The sequence below is a fragment of the Choloepus didactylus genome, chromosome X (assembly GCF_015220235.1).
Source record: "Choloepus didactylus isolate mChoDid1 chromosome X, mChoDid1.pri, whole genome shotgun sequence".
NCBI classification, from domain to species: domain Eukaryota; kingdom Metazoa; phylum Chordata; class Mammalia; order Pilosa; family Megalonychidae; genus Choloepus; species Choloepus didactylus.
In genome coordinates this window covers 178,337,617-178,341,474 of record NC_051334.1, presented here as the reverse complement: position 1 = coordinate 178,341,474, position 3,858 = coordinate 178,337,617, and the positions used below count along the sequence as shown (strand labels likewise).

At 38.9% G+C, this 3,858-nt stretch overlaps 1 pseudogene; it reads left to right on the top strand.

The window, feature by feature from the left end:
* The first annotated feature begins 1,099 nt into the window (after positions 1 to 1,099).
* LOC119522491 lies at positions 1,100 to 3,121 on the top strand (annotated as a pseudogene).
* The last annotated feature ends 737 nt before the right edge of the window (positions 3,122 to 3,858 follow it).

Genomic DNA, 3,858 nt, shown 5'->3' with positions numbered 1-3,858 from the left:
ATGCTAAAAGATGTTAATGAATTCCCAAATGTTACTTCCTGGCATTTCAGCCTTCCTTCCTCTACTTCACTATTCTTTCTAGGAGGCTGCAATGTTAAGTTCAGATTAATATGCATTCATCCAACAAATATTCCTGGAAAGTTTACATGTTCCAGGCACTCTACTAAGATGAAATTGAATAAACTGATCACTTTTCTCAGCAGAAATGCAAGTACCATTTCACCACTATTTATCAGGGATGGGTTTTCCAATAAAGAGACTTCTGAGTAGAGATCTGAAGAAAATGAAGACATACACCTGATGTCTTGAGGGGAAGAAAAGAAACAAACCTTCCAAGAAGAATGCGAGTGAACTGAAATGGGCTCATGTATGTCATCACGAGTATTGCAGGTTGAACAGTAACACTGGAGCAGAGTGATCCAGGAGAATGATAAGCATTGAGGTCAGAGCAGTAATAGGTGACCAGATCATGTAGGGCCTTACCAGAAATTGGGATTTTACTCTAACCAAGACAAAAAGCCTTTGGCGTTTTCATGAAAGGAAAGACATATGGTATAAAATATACTGTCATGTATTGAGGGTAAAAGAAATAATCTATTGTCATTATTACTTTTCCAATTATTCTCCAGAAATATTTTACAATTGCCCTGATTGATGTTTTTCCAGAAACATTTTTAGCTAATTGAATTTCTAAAACTCTTAAAAATAATTGTCAATATTTTGACTTGTGAAGTTTTGTACCAGTTCAGATTTAGAGATTGTTTTCCTTTCTTTTCTTCTCTTTCTCTTCTCTTCTCTCCTCTCTTTTCCTTTCTCTTCTTTTTTTTCCTTCTTCCTTCATTATTTCTTTCCTTCCTTTCTTTTTTCTTTCTCTCCTTCCCTCTTTTCTTTCTTTTCTGTCGTTTTTTAGGTCCACCTTAGGACATTGGATAATAGAGTACTAGACAATATATTGGAAAGCATGAGTCCAAGACCCCTGTTGTAATAAGGGTTGAAGAACATGATAACCTCCAATAAAGGATCTATAGGTTGTTTAAGCTGAATTCAGGATTATGGTGTAGAGGATTGTAGGTAGTCTTCAGAATCTATATTTCAATCGATGGCAAAGTATTTATATACACTAGCTCTGAAATGGAATAATGGCTTTGATCAGTGGTTCCCAACATTTATTGGCCATATGACAAATGATGTTCTCACATAAAATATACCCCCAAGTGCCTTTCTACAGAATAGAGTAGATAGGATGCAACATACATGCATTTCTTAACAACCTGGTTATAACTACATCCCTTTCTCTTCCACTCATAAAAGCATATTGGAATGCAAGTGAGTGTGTGAGGGAGAGTGACATTTTATTGGTATAGTCCATATGCTAATACACCTGGTCCAAATGCCTGCCTAAATGAGAAATGCAATACCATTTTTCCATAATTGAACTTAATTTGCGTGTGACAAAAACTGAACTGAATCGATTTAGGATCTCTGTCACACTCTCTAGGGCTGTGTCCATCTGTCATCTCCTGAGATGTGCATCATCCCATCTGATCTTTAATGGTTGATTCACCGAGAACACTTCTTTGTCATCCCTCAATCACAACCACATGGCTTCTCCAGTTCCAACTCTCTTTAAGGCACTTCGTTTTTCCTCTTGGGGGCATAGGGAACATTTACCTACTTTCCTGCTCCATTAGGATTCTTCAAGAAACAAGGTAGGAAATTCAGAGGCCCTTTATTGCCTGTGTGCTATTCGCAGGTAGCACTACTACTGCTCTGCACCAAAATGTAGTACACAGAATCTCTGTAAGACTGTCTCAGGTCCATCTTCCCAGACATATCATTTGGTTATTTTTTCAACCCCTCACAACTCCAGGCTGGAGGAAATTTTGCCTCTCTCATCCTCTCAAGCATATGGACTTATTTTTATCTCTGGTTCCTACACCTATTAGGGGTTTCCATCACTCTATTATTCCCCATCTATCCCAATACTTAGTATGGACATTGGGAGCTCAGGGCATAGGACTGCATCTTAAGGACCAACAATTTATATTTAATAATTGTAGATTACTATACATATCCCTTTGCAAAAGCAAACAAAACCAAAATCTTAAAACCCAATGTAGGTTCGTTAATTTTCTTTTGGTCTGGTAGGAGTATATTGGAAGGAATGAAGTTATGTCAGGATATTTGCTTTTTTTTCCCCATTGCTTTGCTTTATTTTGTTTGGAAATGTTTTTTTTTTTTTTTATTTGATAAATAAAGTAATCTAAATTTAAAAAAAAAAATAAAAGACACCTAATGTAGGGAGTGTACGCCGCCTCCCAGCACGGCCGCGGCTCAGGGGTTTCCCACGCTGCCGGCCAGCCCGGGTTGCACTTCCCTCCCATTCCCGCGCCTACTTCCGCCGCCGCTGCTCTGGAGGGCTGAGACGCAACCTCCCAGGCTCGCGGTAGCATCTGTTGGAACAGCGGGGGAGGGACCCGGTGCGGCAAGTCGTCGGAACCAAACGGCTCGTTGTGTATCCAGTGGACCGGCCAAGCTCTCTCCCGTGTCCTCCGGTTGGTCGAGGAGGGTCCGGGCACCGCCTAGATGGCGACCCCGCCAGACGCGCAGATTGGCCCGAATCCCGCGCCGCCACAAACTGGCAGCATCAGGAGACATCTGCCCTACTTCTGCCGCGGCCAGGTGGTGCGGGGCTTCGGTCGCGGCTCCAAGCAGCTGGGCATCCCCACTGCTAACTTTCCTGAACAAGTAGTAGATGATTTCCAGCTGATATTTCCACTGGCATTTATTATGGTTGGGCCAGTGTTGGAAGTGGAGAGGTCCATAAGATGGTGGTGAGCATAGCATGGAACCCATACTACAAGAATACAAAAAAGTCCATGGAAACTCACATTCTGCATACCTTCCAAGAGTACTTCTATGGGGAAATGCTCAATGTGGCCATCGTTGGCTATCTCAGATCAGAAAAGAACTTTCATTCTTTAGAGTCACTTATTTCAGCAATTCAAGGTGATATTGAGGAAGCTAAGAAACAACTAGAATTACCTGAACATTTGAAACTTAAAGTTAAGACAATTTCTTCCAGGTTCCTTAAAGCAAAATAGTGAATGGCCACTGCTGAAAAATCATATTATTTATTCATTCACTGTTTTCTAGTATTTCACTGCTGGTAACTACAAAGTCTCATGTTGGCTATATTTTAAAAATCAATAATTTTCCTATAGCTGTGAATTAGTTTAAATAGTACAATGTAATTACTATATATTTATGCTTCAACTGTTAAACCTATCATGCCACAGTACTAAAAAGATTTCATTTAGAAAATCAAAATTCTTTTTTATGTTGTATGTTGATTAAAAACTCTTTCAAAGCTTTCTAAAATGTACCGCTTAGGAAGGTCTTAAGTTTCTTATGATGAAAATAAAACGGATGTAAGTGTGGGTGAAGGGCATATTACTAGTTTGAGATGAGACATGATTCTCATGGTAAAATACCAGTATGTATATATGTACTTCTATATACCATGTGCTAAGCAGAGCAGGCTTGTAGAAGTAAATGCATTAAACAGTAAATGTATTTAGTCTGTTACGAACCTAAGAGGAAAAATCCAGACTCTGTATATACTTTTGATAATTGTGCATTGATTTTTTTCACATTAAAATATTTTATTATAGACATGAAGACTTGTGAAATTTCATTTCAGTCATTTCCTTGAGGTGAAGTCATTGTATTCTGTTCCATTAGAACCTGCCTCAATTTTAAATGGGCTTGACTTCCTCCTTCCACAATTTTTCTTGTTTGTATTTTAAGACAAAGACAAATGAGTGTTTTTCTCAAATCTGTAGTTCTCATTTTTGT